General features: G+C 42.5%; 1 protein-coding gene across 7 annotated transcripts in view; it reads left to right on the top strand.

Annotated features, from left to right (window-relative positions):
* Positions 1 to 17,640, top strand: part of ERBIN (erbb2 interacting protein) — a 223,459-nt gene that overhangs the window by 26,461 nt on the left and 179,358 nt on the right. For all 7 annotated transcript variants that reach the window (XM_077816949.1, XM_077816948.1, XM_077816947.1 and 4 more), the window contains one exon: positions 12,323 to 12,437. The gene's annotated coding sequence lies outside the window, so the exon portion shown is untranslated. The remainder of the gene's footprint in view (positions 1 to 12,322; positions 12,438 to 17,640) is intronic.

Genomic DNA, 17,640 nt, shown 5'->3' on the forward strand with positions numbered 1-17,640 from the left:
ACTGAGACAAAATAGCCGGGTTACATTATGAGTTCAGTTTGCTTGTGGCTTCTGAAGAACTGACAACCTTATTGTTACTGGGGGCTTGGAGGGCCAGGTGGCCTAGTGATTAGAGCACTTTTGTGTCCCCCTACTTGGTAGGGGTGTAGAAGTCTTTAAGGTGAGGGGGACGGGAATCCAAGCCTTCCCACTCCACTGGGTCCCAGCTCAGTTTAGTCAACCACGAAGTAGGAGGCCTCCTAGTGGGGAGTCTGTGTCTACTGACCGGGGCTACTTCTACCCACTGTCCCTTCAGTTTGGGGCATGGGCCCTATAGTCCAAGTCTTTGTGGTGGCTTGCCTCTACTAGTGCCCATTTATGGACCTTGGGCTTCATCCTGCTGCAATCCCAGATTCTTTTGGGTGGGACAGCTGTAAGTTTGGCAGGGTTGGAACCAGACAAATCTCTGTACTTCAGTCACCTAGACCAGGTGCTCCTAAGCCTCTTCCATCTCCAGTAGGGAGACTATGCTTGTTTCCTAGTGGCTGCCTTGGCTGGTAGGCTAGTGACCGTTCCTTTCCAGTCGGGAGGGAGGGAGGCAGCTAGCTCCAGACTGAACCAGGTTCTCTCCAGGCCTGGCATTGGGTACAGGTGTAACAGGGTGTTGCTAGCTAGGCCCGAAGGCTCTCTTTAACTCCTTTGGTGCTGTCGGGCAGCTTCTCCACTTCATCACACTTTTATGTAGACACCTGAGAACTGTTATGGAGTAACTTGGCAGTCATTGTTATGTTTCAGTCAGTAGCAGCAGCAGATCTAGGAAGTCGGTTCACTACTGGCTGCTGACTCTGGGAATGTCTACACTGCAATCCTAGAGCCAGGGCTGAAACCTGAGCCTGAATGGCTATACTTCAGTTTAACAGCCTGTTAGCCCGAGCCCCTGGAGCCCAAGTCAGGGGTTTGGGCCAGCCATGGGCGTCTAATTGCAGTGTTAGACATACCCTGAGGCACTCTCTGGATCTGCCTCAAACACTGCTACTGCTTAACGATGCTCAAGCTGCTCCCTGGGACTGTCTTTTTGTACCAGATAGAGACTAGGTCTTGCCTCTCCAAAGAGTTTGAGGAAAGGGAAAGATGGATATGAAAATTATAAGATTTTGCTTTTTACACTAATTCCAAATGGTACCTGTGTTCTGCAAAAGTTTGTCTTGATAAGACTAGCTATTTTGCATGCTCTTTTAATCTTTTTTTTTTTTTTCCTCTTGTGATTTCCCTGTTTATATTTTACTGCAAGCCCTGAGGTTTTGGACAATTGTCTGGGAATTTCACACACGCTGTTCCAAAAAGCTGAAATAACTTTGGCCTCTAAAAGGAGGCTTCAAAGGAATGTTATATGGATCCTCTCCTGCTCAAAATCTGTTGTCAAGAGTCTACGGATCAATGTGTCCTCTCCCATAAAGTAGGCCATTTTCAGGGTGTGGCCCTCCACATGGTTTTGTTAGTTATTGCACGAGAACTGAGGTTTAAATATTGTTAGACATGTAGATGAACATAATTTGTTGGGGAAGAGTCAACATGATTTTTGTAAAGGGTAATCATGCCTCACCAATCTTTGAGAATTCTTTGAATGGGATCAACTGTATGGATAAGGGGGATCCAGTGGATATAGTAAAAAGAAAAGGAGTACTTGTGGCACCTTAGAGACTAACCAATTTATTTGAGCATAAGCTTTCGTGAGCTACAGCTCACTTCATCGGATGCATCTGATGCATATCGGATGCATTCGATGAAGTGAGCTGTAGTTCACGAAAGCTTATGCTCAAATAAATTCGTTGGTCTCTAAGGTGCCACAAGTACTCCTTTTCTTTTTGCGAATACAGACTAACACGGCTGTTACTCTGAAACCAGTGGATATAGTGTAGATTTTCAGAAAGGAACCTCACCAAAGGCTTTTAAGCAAAGTAAGCTGTCATGGGATATGAGGGAAAGTCCTCTCATGGGTTGGTAACTGGTTTAAAAGATAGGAAACAAAGGGTAGGAATAAATCAGGGTGGATTTGATTTAAATTAAATGGATTTAAATCATAATTTAAATCACTAGTCAGGAAGACTCTATTTAATCATGGATTTCTACATAAAAGTGCATTCTTGTTGGTTGTTATAACCTTAATACACATTCTTCATGACTCAGATACGTGTAGGGTTTCATTTTTAGAAAGTAAACACTAGACATTTTTAAAGTGATTTATTCTGAAAACTTTTCAGATTAGTTTTACAGCTGTATCAGAAAATGAATGATTGTTTGGTTATTTCATTTACCAAAGGTAATTGAAGCAGATATTTATGAAGTCATTGGGAAGTGAACTATTTCCAATTAAACGGTTAATCATTAATATTTGGAGGATTTTCTTGCCATGCTGTATTAGGAGAAGAACATCAGCAGACAAACATTTAAATTGTTTTATTTAACTAAAACAACATTATGTATTCTGGATTTTTTTCTTCAACAGCAAACCTGTAATATTTTAACAATACAAGCATATGAATTTTTGAATTTAGTTAAACATTCAAGATTTTTTTAAAATCAGATTTGTTTTTGTTAAAATTGTTTTTAACTAAAATAGTTAAATGAAATATTTAAAAATAAAATAAAATTTAAATAGACTATGTCAGCCAGGTCAACATGAGAAACTTAAAATATTGGCTTCTGCAGCTAACTCAGTCATCTTCACCTCCATTTTCCTGTTTGTTCATAATCTGGAGAAAAAAACCCACGCTTTCCTGCTTTTTCAGGTCCCAAACAATTTCTCAGTTTGGAATGAATTAATCCAAAGGAAGAAAATATTCTTTCTATACCGGCAGAAGAAGCTACTGCTGTTAAAAGTGAGATTATCACTTCAGCGGTCTCTGAATCCAAGAGATTAAGTGACTTCAGCCAGTTCACTGATGTGACTTTCTTTAAAATATCATCAGCAAACATATTTCTTGAATGGTTCACCCTTAGCTCTGAAGTTTTATAGTTGGCATTATGGGGGGATGATTGCTGAATGTCCATGTCATAGACAACTCCTCTTCTTCAACAGTTCAGGTTTGACCCTGGTACCGAGTATTGAGAATATTTGCAAGAAAATGAGCTGGAGATAGTGCTTGTCCCATTTGTTTTTTGTAATGCTTGTAACTTAACTCCGTCATTGCATATTTCTTTTTTTAAGATCTCACTCAGTTCCTTCCAAATTTCAACAGCGTCCGCAATAAAACAGCTATTTCCCTGCATTTTGTTCAAGACTACAGAAATAGGCTTCAGGGTACTAAGCATGTGTTCAACATTTCTCTTAAGCCCAGTGTTGAGAACTTTGGCTGTGACAGTGCCATCTGTTTTTTCACGATTTTGTTCACAAACTGTCGTCAGATTAGGTCAGATCTTGATATAGTGTTAAAAACAGTCCACTACTGAGTTACATCGCGCGTCTTGTGGGAGAGTTACCTTAGTTCCTCCCACTTTTTTCAGAGCAGCTGCTGCAACGTGGTTGTTACAGAAGTATTTTGTAATTTCAACAAACATTTCAACAACATTAGCCTTTATTTCTGGAACACTGAAGTCTTTGGCTAGGAGGTGCATCAAATGAGCACTGCAACCGTACGTTATTAGCTTGGGACTCTCTTCTCGCTCTTCTAAATTTATTATTTTGGATACATTTGCAGCATTGTCTGTGACCAAGCTGCGTACTAGACATTTGAATTTTTTTCAGTTTGTTATAGCTTTTACTACTACTTCTTGTAAGCATTCTGCTGTATGTGCATTTCCTGATGTATCAATTGTTTCTGCAAGGAAAACATTCCCTTCTTCTGTTGTCACACAAGCACATACAACAGGATCATTGTGGACATTGCTCCACCCATCAAGACTCAGATTTACAGTTTTACCCTCTAGACCTTTTGCACACTGCTCAATTTCTCTTTCATACACTTTATCCAGCAATTTGCCTGCAACATCTGCTCTGTTGGGTCGACTATATTCTGGTCTTAATGACTGAACTATGTTAATGAAGTGTGGGTTCTCAATCATACGGAAAGGAGAGTTTGTTGCATAAACAAACTGGGCAATGTTTTCATCAATTACCTCTTTTTGTAATCTGCTGGTTCTTATCACAAACTTATCTATGGTTGTTTCTGGATGATGGAGTTTTTTTTCTTTTTGCTACAGGTGATATACTGTAGCTATGTGACATACATGATGTAACTGAAACACGATCGTTGGCAGAGAACTCTGAAACTATAGAAAATGATGGTAATCTTGAAGGTGGATAGTCTTCAGAATCCTGTATGTTAAGGATGGATTCTCCTAAACAAAATAAGTCAATGCAGTTATTTAATTATTATTACCATGCTGCTCATTTAGTATTACTCATTGCATTCACTGACACTCAGTACTACTTTAAAGGTGAAATTGTAAAAGGAAGATCTGCCTCTTTCAGCTATTTATTTTTTAATCACAACTACATCTAAAATGATAGTACCATAGAATAACTATATTTTTTTCTCAAACATGAGAATTCAAGAATAGTCCAGAAGGAAGACAGGCAGTCCTTAAGAAGTATGAAATAAAAGAGTTTACCAATCTGAAGATCCTGCATGTTCAGACATGTTCCTTTCATGATCTTCAACGCAGCTTTCTCCTGAGAAGGAACACTTCTCATGATTTTGTTTCATTTGGGCAACCAGGGCTTACATTTCTTTGTTGTACTGTTTCATTTTGCACGCATGCCTGTCTTACCCACAGGTATAGGAACTTCATTAAAATATTCACAAACTGGGTCTCTTTTACGGCCTGCTGCCATTATAGGTTTTCCCTTCTAGTGAGAGAATGGTATGGTAGATCTCAAATCAATAAAGGTTACACTCAGAAAGATCTCAAGACTTCTGGAATAGGCTGCTCAGACAGTTTCACTTGTTTCTATTACCTGTCCCTCCCATCTCACATTTATTTCCAGACTTCTCCTTGTCCAGATCAATTACGCCCCCAACCATCTTCTATTCATTGAACTTTTTGAAACTTTGCACTTTTAGAGAGAGGTAAGGGATTGACTCTGTGTACACAAATTTGTGGTGAGACAATGGGGTTGAGGTCTGTTTCTCACCTGTTTATATATTTAAAAACATTTTTGCTGTTAACGAGCATGTTATCTCTGGAGAGACAAATCCACAGTTTGAGAACGGCAAAACTAAGCATCTCTGATGGTATCTTCTAGACTGAACACTGAGTCCCAGTAGGTAGATAGAAAGATTAACCTAAATAATCTATACAGAAGCCTCTGGAGCCCCATAAGATTGGGTCCCTAATCCATGAACTATTGGAACTCGTTTACAAAACTTTTCTTAAACATTACATTAATATATTCTCTCATACTATACAATTAGAGTTTATCCCTATTCCATGATGAGATACATTATAGCTCAAAGATATTTTTAAATAAGATATCTTTAGATAGGTTTTTTTTCTCAAAGCATTTTATCAAAAAAATCCGAGTTAATTTTTTTTTTAATTTTTATTTTTTTAATCATTGATTTTTATCTACCCTGTAAGTGGTTAGTTTTCAGCATGGAGAGAGGTAAATAGTGGTGTCCCCCACAGATCTGTATTGGGACCAGTTCTGCTCAATATATTCATAAAATGATCTGGAAAAAGGGGTAAACAGTGAGATGGCAAATTTGCAGATGATACAAAAATACTCAAGATAGTTAAGTCCAAAGCAGACTGCGAAGAGTTATAAAGGGATCTCACAAAACTTGGTGACTGGGCAACAAAATGGCAGATGAAATTCAATGTTGATAGATGCAAAGTAATGCACACTGGAAAACATAATCCCAACTATACATACAAAATGAAGGGGTCCAACTTAGCTATTACCACTCAAGAAAGAGATAATTGTCATTGTGGATTGTTCTCTGAAAATATCCACTCAATGTGCAGCAGCAGTCAAAAAAGCTAACAGAATGTTGGGAATCATTAAGATAATAAAACAGAAAATATCATATTGCTTCTATATAAATCCATGCTACGCCCACATCTTGAATACTCTGTGCAGATGTCGCCCCGTCTCAAAAAAGATTTATTGGAATTAGAAAAAGTTCAGAAAAGGGCAACAAGAATGATTAGGGGTATGGAACGACTTCTGTATGAAGAGAGATTAGTAGGACTGGGACTTTTCAGCTTGGAAGAGAGATGACTAAGGGGGATACGATTAAGATCTATAAAATCATGCCTGGTATGGAGAAAGTAAATAAGGAAGTGTTGTTTACTCCTCCTCCTCATAACACAAGAACCTAGGGGTCACCAAATGAAATTAATAGGCTGCAGGTTTAAAACAAGCAAACGGAAGTATTTTTTTCACAACACTCAGTCAACCTGTGGAGCTCTTTGCCAGAGGATGTTGTGAAGGCCAAGATTATAACAGGGTTCAAAAAAGAACTAAATAAATTCATGGAGGATAGGTCCATCAATGACTATTAGCCCGGATGGGAAGGGATGGTGTTCCTGGCCTCAGTTTGCCAGAAGCTGGGGTTGAGCAACAGGGAATGGATCACTTGATGATTACCTGTTCTGTTCACTCCCTCTAGGGCACCTGGCATTGGCCACTGTCAAAAGAGAGGATACTGGGCTAGAAGGTTCTTTGGTCGGATCCTATATGGCTGGTCTTATGTTCTTAAAAATAACATCCAGTTGTTTCTACTCTTTACTGGACTTAAACAGAATAGAAACAAACAAGATGCTTTGCATATTCGTGTCTTTTTTTTGTTGTTGTTTGGGTTTTTTTGGTGGCTTTTTAAAAGACTTACTAACTAGCAAGTCTGCTTTTGTGAACAGTGATATTTGTATGTTTGTTAATATAACTTTTCATAACAGCAGCCTTGCTCATTAGCTGGGAAGCAGTAAAAAGTGGTATTAATAAATATACAGATATCACTTTTCACAACAGACTTAGCCCTGGAAAGCAGAGGGGAGAAATTTAAGACCTGGATGGGGAGGTGGGTAGGGAGGCAGCAGGGGCCAGGGGCGATGGGGGGGCCAAGTGAGGCAGTGGATGCCTGTGGGATGGATGTAGGACCAAGCGAGGCAGCAGGGACCGGATGCAATGAGGTAGGTGGATGAAGGGTTGGGGGAGGCAGCGGGGGGCTCGGGGTGATGGGCTGGTGGCAAGCCTGAGGCTGGAGCCTGGGGGCCAGAGGACACAGTGGGGACCAGGAGTGATGGGGGTGGGCGTGTGAGTGCAGGGCTGCCACCCTCTGCTGCGTGGCTGACCTAGCTACTGCTGATCGTAGTGGGTGGCTTAATTAAATCAACGGGAGAGCTCTCTTCCATTGGCTTAGAACAGCTATACTAGAGGGCTTACAGCGGTGCAGCTGCATCGGTACAACTGCGCCCTGTAAGCTCTCTCTAGTGTAGCAATGGCCTAAGTCACAAGGAGAGGAGATTTGTTCAGACCCCATTAGCTGAGTAGCAAGGAAAACTGTTTCAGCCATATACTTTTTGGAAATAGCAACCCCCTTGTTTCATTTCAAGACAAGCCGAGGAGAGTGTAACACAGGGAATGGACCATGAATGTCCCTTACAGTTTCAGGTTGTGTTACATTAGACAAATGGCAAAGAGACCCTGTAGGTGTTTGGGTCTGATGAGATGCTAAATGCATTAATTCTTAATTGTAAAAACATAGCGCCCAAGGCCATGGGCTAACTCATTAAATCAAGTGAAGATTCCAAAAGGCCACAAACCAAAATAGTTATCTTGTCAAACTTTAACTGGGCCTCTGTTCTTTTCAATTTATTATTCTAAGAATATTAGGAATAATGAGAAGTGTTTGGCAACATAATGGTTTTCAGCATAATGGCTCCTTAGAGCAGTTTCGTTCTCAGACTCGGGTGGGGTTGGCCCACAGCTGGCCTCTGGGGAGATTGGGGGTGTGAGTGTCTGGGCTGGGAATGGCCCATGGCTGGAGGGAGTGAGAGTGTCTGACTCCCTGGCTGGGGGAGGGGGGAGAGAGGAAGGGGCAGGGAAACTGGAACTGGGCTGTCATAGGGGTTTCTTTAACTCTGTACTCCTGGGGGAATTTTTGTGTGTCTGTACTGTTACAGATGTACTTGCTGACAGGTAGTTTGAAATAAATTATCGAAGTAAATGAAACTGGCATGGTTATATAGTGCTATTTTGAAAAATAAAGTACTATGTGCCAAATTTTTAATTTGTTGGTGCAGAATTCCGCCAGGAGTACTTCATGAAGAATCTTGTTCTCATTTGAATCAAGGATTATTTATTGTCTGTGCAGCACACAACCGCTATTACAGCCTCGTCATTGACTCTTTGCCACCTTTGATGACGCACATGTTGCCACACCAGTCAGCACCAACTGACCCTGCAGTCCCATCACTGCACTCGGCACGGTATCCATTGGCACCGCAGTTTCTTTACCAAAGGGATTTTCTTGTTTCACCAACCCCTGAATCTTCTTTACTGGGTTCTGATGTCTCAGTGAGACTGTTGGCACCATACCGACAATTATCCCCTCTCCCTTCTCACTTTTCTAGTGATGAGGATGACAAAGTGGAGGGAGTTTTTTCACCACACTACTCCTCCACATTCAACACACCCACTAATGCTGTACCAATAAGATCAAGGTCATAGAATATCAGGGTTGGAAGGGACCTCAGGAGGTCATCTAGTCCAACCCCTTGCTCAAAGCAGGACCAGTCATCACTTCTTTTTTTTTCCCCCGATCCCAAATGGCCCCCTCAAGGATTGAACTCACAACCCTGGGTTTATCAGGCCAATGCTTAAACCACTGAGCTATCCCTCCCTTCTCATATGCCAGAGAGTTACCATCCTGGTATGGGCACCCTTGGATGGGACCACCCATGCCCTTCCCTGGACAATGGCATTATTGGAACCCATGGGGGCCCTAAAGGGGACATCACACCACTTGACACAGCCCACATAGAGGTGACACCAAATCTCCTCCTCAACCCTCACACATGTCTGTGATGGATGTACAGTAACGCCTCACTTAACGTCGTCCCAGTTAATGTTATTTGGTTATGAGAGAACGTGCTCGTTTAAAGTTGCAGAATGCTCCCATATAATGTTTTTTTGGCAGCTGCCTGCTTTGTCCACTGCTTGCAGGAAGAGCAGCCCGTTGGAGCTAGCTGGTGGGGGCTTGGAACCAGGGCGGGCCAGCAGTCCCCCTATCAGCTCCCTGTGAGGCAGCCGTGCAGCAGGCTATCAATTGCTGGGCAGTTCAGGTGTCTCTCCCCACACTGCTGTGTGCTGCTCCTGGGAGCCTCCTGCTTGCTGTGCAGAGGGTGGGAGGGAAGAGGGATGCTAATTTCAGGGGGTCCCTCTTTTTCCCCACCCCAGTCCTGCCCTCCTGCTCCTGTACCCCATCTCTACAGAGTGGTGGGGGACGACGACATGACAGGGCTCAGGATGGAGGGAGCTTGCTGGCAGTAGCTACTGTCTCAGCTTGCTGATTTACTTAAATGGGCAGTGCACTTAAGAGAGGGGTCAGTGTACTTAAAGGGGCAATGCGCGTTTCTCATACACACACAGTGTGTGTGTCTTGTGCGCACGCGCACACACACAGTGAGACCGCATGAGTTCATCATCACGTTCAGTTTCCACAGGGAATGTTTGCAGCCACTGCCATGCGTCTATTGTGTGTCCTCCCTCCATTTGTGCGGCCTTATAGAGTGTGAGGTTACATTAACAACAATGTGTTAACTCTTGAGGGCTCAGCCGAGTACTAGTTCATCATTTAGCAGCGAGGCATTCCCTGGGAAATATCCCACCCTGTGACTCTACCACCTCAACTAAACTTCAGTCATCATTGCTGTGCATAGTATTAACTTGTTTGTTTAAAACTTATACTCTGTGTGTGTGAATATAAAATGTCTTTTTGTCTGGTGAAAAAAAAGTCCCTGGAACCGAACACCCCCCCTCTCCCCCCTGATTTACATTAATTCTTATGCGGAAATTGGATTTGCTTAACGTAGTTTCACTTAAAGTAGCATTTTTCAGGAACATAACTGCAACATTAAGCGAGGAGTTACTGTATGGGAGGAACCTGCAGTGGTGCACACAAAGATGTGCCGTCTGATACCTCTCCAAATAACAACTCATTTTCCTCCCCTGGTGAGGCTATTATGCCGCCACCGCCAGCAACGGCAGACTATTTCATCCACTTTCAGAACCTATTTAAAAGGGTGTCTAGCGAGCTCAAGATCACTATGGAGGAGGTGTCAGAGACTCAACAGATATCTTGCAACCTACGGCTTCGTCCAAGATTGCCCTCCCGATCAATGGAGCTATCATGGACCCAGTCAAGAATATCTGGCAAACCCCAGCCACTATACCCCCGACCTGCAAGAGAGCAGATTGGAAATACTATGTCCCTTCCAAGGGCTCAGTTGCTTTTCACACATCCAGCACCAAACTTGCTGGTAGTGGAAGCGGCGAACCAAAGAAACAAGCAGCAACATTTCCGGTTTACTCCTTCTGACAGGGAGAGTAAAAGAATGGACTTGGCCACAAGGTTTATGCATCCTCCACGTTGCAATTTAAGGTGGCAAACTATGCCGCCCTCCTAGCCAAATATTACCATAGAAACTATAAGAAATGTCCCAGATTCTGCTCCAGAGTGGGTCTTGGAAAACATTCCATGGGGGACACATTTACGATCAGATGGAGCAGCAACCTACTTATACGCATTCTCACCGATACCACTGCTACACAAAATAGTATTAAAGATACAAATGGAGAGAGCCAGGATCATACTGATAGCCCCTATGGGCCCAGACAGCTATGGTACCCACTTCTAACATGGATGTCCACTTGTCCACCATTCTTCCTCCCCCCACATGCCTCCAAACTTATTGTCCCAACGCAGGGGCTATCTACACCACCCAAACATAGGAGTGCTCCACCTCAAGGCATGGCTCCTCAGTGGTTCTCCAATGAAGAACTAGACTGCTCTGAGCAGGTGCAAACTGTACTGTTACACAGCGGGGCACAATCTATACGTACCACATATATCCATAAATGGTCTAGGTTCATGGCATGGTGTTCTGCCAGGCAAACAGCTCCTACTTCTGCATCTCTTCCAATCATACTGGACTACCTTCTGGAGCTCAGACAATCTGGCCTCTCCTTCAGCTCCGTAAGGTACATGGCAGCAATCACAGCATTTCACCAGAAGATCAGTGACACCACAACCTTTGCCCACATGATCAGTGACACCACAACCTTTGCTCCGTCTCCTCATGTTCTTTGCCATATTTTTGTAAGGTTATTTGAGTTGGTCTCAATAAATGTCATGAAGATAAGGTGATGGGTATGTTCTGTCTTAGAGTTATAGCTGCTGCTGTTCCAGTATACTAGCCAGGAACGTATAATAGAAATGTATGTCCTCAACATACATAATATACAGTAACAGGCTTGACAAATCACTGGCTGGGATGATTTAGTTGGGGATTGGCCCTGCTTTGAGCAGGGGGTTGGACTAGGTGACCTCCTGAGGTCCCTTCCGGTGCTGATATTCTATGATTCTATAATACAGCAGCTTTCCAGAAGAGAGTTCTCTGTGCAGAACAGAACTTCCAGATAGAAATGGATCAAACCATTCAAGAGCAACTCCATCCCCTCCTATCAATAACCACAGACAGACATTCCTGTAAAACCTTACGTTAAACTAAAATGAAGGGCAGCTGACAGGTCTGCCAAATAATTGTGGACTCTTTATCCTAATCTGTTGCTAAGAGGGTCCAATGGAGAAGCATCACGACACAATGCTTTCAGCATACAGGTTCTCTGTCTTGTAATATGCCTCTGATGCTCTGAGATTGCGTCTTTAAATGGATACTGTCATCTGGTTTAGGCTCAAGATTTAATTTTTGTAAATGTTTTTCAGTTGTTTTGTTTACCTATTAACTGTGTTCTAGAAACAAAAATGTTTTCTCACGCTATTTTGCATATGTGGGTTTTTGTTATATTTGAATTCAAACACTTTTCTGCAACCCAAATACTTTGGTTGGTGCATGAGAATGAAAAAAATTAATCAGTCTTATAGTTTCTGTTCTGATTTTACATTCCACTCATGTTTGCCCTTTAGCAATAGCTAGGTCACATTAATATTCAACAGCAAGAATGATTGGTTTAGAACTTAGGTACTACACTGACAAGTAACTATAGGAAATAAGGCAATCTTAGTATTTTTGATTTGTTGGATTGTATTTCCATTAGGCACTGTTAGTGGAAAAAAATTCTATGTACTCATTAAAATGAGTCTTAACTTTCTTACAGTTCCATGTGGATGGTTATATTGAGCTCATTGCTGCATCCCACTGAGTTCGAGATCCAAGTTCAGAAACCGATTCAGGCTGCAATGGTGTCAACTGGATGAGGTGGAGTGATTCGGGTAGGTAATAGTCTGAATGGACTAGAGGGAAGTACAACGCAAAAGTATGTCATGTTGTTGAAGGTGAAGGCATGTACGTTAGTGGCTATTCCTTCCTCTGATCCTGTTTTTTTTTGTTCTTCCGCCCACCACAAATCAGCAACAAAAAAGCATGTTCGTTTGGCGTCTGCACTGATAGCAGCATCTAGGGAGGGTATGGAAGAACTTGTGGGTGGCAGGTGGAGCCCCACTTCATGGAGGCTAGCCCCCGGCTCCACCCCTTCTCCCAAGGCACCCCCACCACCATCTATGGCTGGAGAACCATGGGCCGGCTGGAGCTGCCCCAGCTGCGCTGCACCTCCCCTCCTGAGACCCCAAGCTGCCCCGCGGGAAAAGCTCTTGTCTCTTCCCGAAGAACCTGAGCTTTTATGCCATGCAGGTTCTAGGGTGGCTGAGGAGGCGGTATCTGCTACTCAGCTTCCCGGGTTCTGAGATTACTGATGAACTCCGGGAAGGTGGGTGGCACATACTGCCTCCTCAGCTGCCCTGGAACCTACATGGGGCATAATAATCAAAAACTTCCCCTGTGCAAGCTGCCAAAAATCCTCAACTGGGCATCCGGCAGCAGCAGCTGTGTCAGGGGAGGCTTAGCCTCGACTGACCTATTCTACCAATCACTTATGGAAGAACTGTTTGGGAAGTGGTTCTTGCAAAGAAGTGGTTTGGCGAAGAGTGGTCAAGATTGTGCCACGTTTGTTACTCTTTTTATAACTGCAAAAGCTGATACATCTGGCTTCCTGTCTGCTTCCAGGCTCTGAGGGTAATAAAGGATGCATAGACTGGTTCACATCAGTCCAACGAATGAAAGGGAAGGGGAGAGAGAAAAACCAGAACTGTGTGATTATATATAAAAATGTATACTATGTATATTCTATATACGTGCAGTATAAATGTATGTGTTTAATTGGAGCCTGTTGCATAATTCTTTGAGACTGCAGTTTATTTGGATCTTTTTGGAGTATAGGTGGTGGTCTCAGCCTTCTTAGGTAATTTCACCATAGAGAGCCAATTAAACCCATTAAGCAAACACACTCTCCCCCCACACCTTCTTCTCCTGATGCCAGAAATTAATGAACACCAGTTTTTGCTGATAGTAGGATTCACCCTAGGAACTCCTGACTCTCATATCGGAGATTTCACTTAAATTTGAGATTTAATAGTTCACTAGTAAAAACTGTTTCTTTAAGCATTTTGTTGGTGAAATACCATTTTAGAAATGAAATAGCATGCCACTAAATGCAAATACCCAGCAAGACTGTTGATTGTTCAGTGGCTATAATAAAGAAAAGGTAGTACAGGAAATGTTGCTTGGACATTGTGTTGAGTCTAGGCAGTAGCATGGCAGTAAGTTTTTAGGAGACGGAGACAAAAATAGTAGTAATGGAGAAGAGAGGTGAGAATAACTTAGGGTGTAGCCAGGGTTGTCCCTAGCCATTTTGGTGCCCTACGCAGTCCCACAGGCCTCTGCGGGGTGGGAGTGGTTTCCAGGCCAACCCTGCACTCACGGGGGCATCAGGAAGTGGAGCGACCTGGCCCCAGCCCGTTCTGCTCTGCTCCCCTGGCTCCCAGCCTTGGGAGGCAGGGGGGAACCGTCCCCCAGCACTCACTGGCTGCATGGCTGAGAGCCAGAGGAGCGGAGCAGGCTGGGGCTGGGTTGCCCCACTTACTGCTGCCGGTGAGTGCAGGGCACCCAACCTCTGCTGCAGTTCTCAGGGAAGTGGGGGCGGGGCAGGAGCTTTGGGAAGGGGTCAAGTGGGAGCAGAGCTGGGGTGGGAAGAGGCAGGGCTGGGGCAGAGCAGAGGCGGGGGCCTTAGTGAAGAGGTGGAGCAGGGGCTGGAGCAGCACGCAGCTGCGTAGGGCATCAGGAAATTTGGTACCCTACGCAGCAGCGTACTTTGCGTATGGGTAGGAACGGCCCTGGATGTAGCTTCCATGTACTGGGAGAGGAGAGGAGATTAACAATTAAGTGTGTGTTTGTTTGTTTTAACGCTCTTTCTTGATGCTACGTTTGAGGTCTGGAGCAAACACTGCAATGCATATTGTAGACAAGGATTTTGAAAAGCAAAGAATCAGATTCAATTGCTGGCTTTTTGAGTCAGAAAGCTTTCTTTCATTTTTTGCTATTGTGGTACATACTTTCTTTTTTTTTCATAATACTAATTTACATCTCCTCTTTGTGCTGTTTCTGATTTAATTAACTGGTAACTTTAATTGGGTTATTGGTAAGCACATACATTAGAGCACCACATAACATAATAATCAAGCTGGAAGTTTAAGAAGCAATGCAAAATGTTAACTCTGAGGTGGTCCATTTCCTGTTTGTTATGTTGGCTCAGGTTGCTTAATGTCTGTAGGGAATAGAATACTTTTCCCAGAGCCTCATACAGTGAGTATTTATTAATTTCTGCATGGAGAAAAAAGTGATCACCTTAGGCCATCAGAAAATAGAATACTGTTCTTGAAATAAAACTTTTTTATAATTTCTATATTAGTTTAATAACCTCCATTATACTAGTTTGTTCCATCTGAAGATTAATCCAGTTCTTTGTCCATTTCATCTTAAAAGCGACAGTGAGTAAGACCTGTTCCAAAGCTCACTGAGGTTTAATGGAAGGATTCCCGCTGACTGCAGTGGATCAGGACCTTACTGGCTTGTGTGGAAAACTTTAGTAGAGAATGATAATGCATCTCTGCTTGGGAGAAAAAAGCATTATCTAGTGGCTAATGGACAGGACTAGGTTAGAGCTGGTTTTTATTCCTGGCTCTGCTACAGACTTGTGTGGCCGCAGGCATGTCTCCTCAGATTTTTCTTTTGTAAAACAGGATTGTATGATGTACTACATCATAGGGGTCTTTTGAGGCCTAAGCAATGTTTATAAAGAGCTTTGAAATACTTGGATAGAAGCTGCTATAGAAGTGCCTGTTTGTGAAATAACCAATACACAGTTATAACAAAGTGCAGTCCATTGTTGAATTTATTGAGCATTCTGCAGATGCTTTAGTGTAAAATTTTAAAAATTCATTGCTTTCTGGGAAAGAAGCCATAATTTGTCTGATGTTAAACTTGGAATTTGGCACGCTGCTAAATGTCTAGATCCAGTGTGGAAAAAATGTTAAAAATACGGCATTTAAAAATACAAGATAAAATCTTCAAGACTGACAAAAACAGTAAGTTCTTCTTTGTGCAGAGATAGAATATGTGTAAGTCTAATTCCTTCTCAGCATTTGCTGAGGGATATTTAAGGCTGAATATTAAGCCATTGGATTTGCCATACTTTTTGACACCTCTAGATTGTTACTGGAACATACTGTACTTGGTGGATGGTTCTGACAAACTTCTGATATTTTCAGCTGTATGCAGTAGTGAAGTCAGTTCTTTCAGTATAATAATCTGAACAGTGTTCTTCAACTGGATATCTTTTAGCATCTTGCAAGGAGCTAGAAACATAAGTCATGCATGATTTGGGTGCTAACTGGAAAAATCTCTGTCTTGCCATCAAGAACACAGACAGGATTGCAAGGCCTGGGACAAGCAATGACCCCATGTCTCTATCCCATCCACTTGGCATATATGCGGCTCTTTCACCACCTCACGGTGACCAGATATCTCAAGATTGCTGAAGGGAACTTTGGTTTCCTTCATGTTTCCTTTGTTAGCATTCATGACCTGTTGACACACTCTTGCATTTGTAGCAGTAGACATTGGCCCAGACCTCCTGCCTTACAGTTCTGCTGAACAGTTCCGGCAGGGAACCCGCACTCAAGGCTGTCTCTGGAACAACTGTCCCACCAACATGCTACCTGTTATGACACTACAGGCCTGCTGGGGTTGTCTCGGCTATAAGTATCAGGAACCCAACTTTCCAAAGGAGAAATGGCATTTTCCCTTATGAAAGGGTTTATGGAGTCCTTAGACAGTCGGATTCAGGAAGTATAACCACCCCCAGTTCAACAAAAAGGAATTGGCCATCAGAGAACCAGAGAATGTGGAAACCAGAGAGGAGGCGTGATGGTAAACAACAAAGGCAACAGGTGAAGCGGCATTCTACATGGCTGAAGGTACATAAATGCTGAGACTGCCAAAGAGAAGAGGACCAGGAGGAATTCCACACAGCTAGAAGTTTCCATTTGTTATAAGCATGGAACCTACAGCAGATATCTCTGAAGATCCAGCTGACTGAATGGAATAGGGAGCTGTACAGGACATAGCTGAGGATAGGTTCTCCACCTAATCACCAAAAGAATCAAGCATGCCAACAAAGGGATCTGCAACCATACAAGGAAAATAGACAATGTGCTTAAATATTCTCCAAGGTGTACTGGAGTGTGACTTGGCAGTCCTGTCCTTGTAGGTGGAGGCCACAGTTATTTCCACTGAAAGCAAATTTCTGTCAAAGCACCCTTCAGACAAAGAGAGACTCCTCAACAGGGAGAAACTTGTAGATGACGCCGGTAGTACTAGTGTTTCAGCAACTTCCATGTATTTTTCCAGGGTTATGTTAGCCTGAATGAATTCCTTCTAAAATCTCATATCCCTGAAGGTGTTTTACTTTCATTTGAGGGGGTGCATCCCCAAGGAAAGTATCCTTAGGAGTGTTCATCATCACTGCCTCTCTAAACACTTTGTGCTCTCCCAGTAATCCTCTTGTTTAAGTAGACACAAAGACAGCTTTTTAAAAATTACATATATTATTTTGCCCGGTAAAGATAGTTTCAGACTGTACCTACACAGTTAGTTATTTTTTTCTGATTACAGGTATTAAAAATAACTTTTAGTAAATTTCAAGGAAATTAAAATATTCTCGAAATTAAACCTTCCTTTGAGTAAGGTGTTAACTTGAAGAAATAACAATTATCTTGCAAATATACAAAGGCTCCAGAATATAAAAATCTTTATTGCTGTAATAATTTATTTGCACTTCAGCACACATTACTTGTGGCCCTGGATGGCTTTTACGGGTCAAAAGAGGAATAATGACCTAGATTCTGTTGTATTATAAAAAATCCAAAGGAACAGTACAGTTCTAGTTCAATATATAACAAATCATTTATTTAGAATTGCCTTTTTTAGAAAATGTAAGAGCCTTGCATCATAGTAGAGTAGTTCTAAATTATATGACAAAAGATAATCCACACATTTTATCATTACTTACGTGGCAGGTAG

This window comes from Eretmochelys imbricata, chromosome 5, assembly GCF_965152235.1.
Source record: "Eretmochelys imbricata isolate rEreImb1 chromosome 5, rEreImb1.hap1, whole genome shotgun sequence".
NCBI lineage: Eukaryota > Metazoa > Chordata > Testudines > Cheloniidae > Eretmochelys > Eretmochelys imbricata.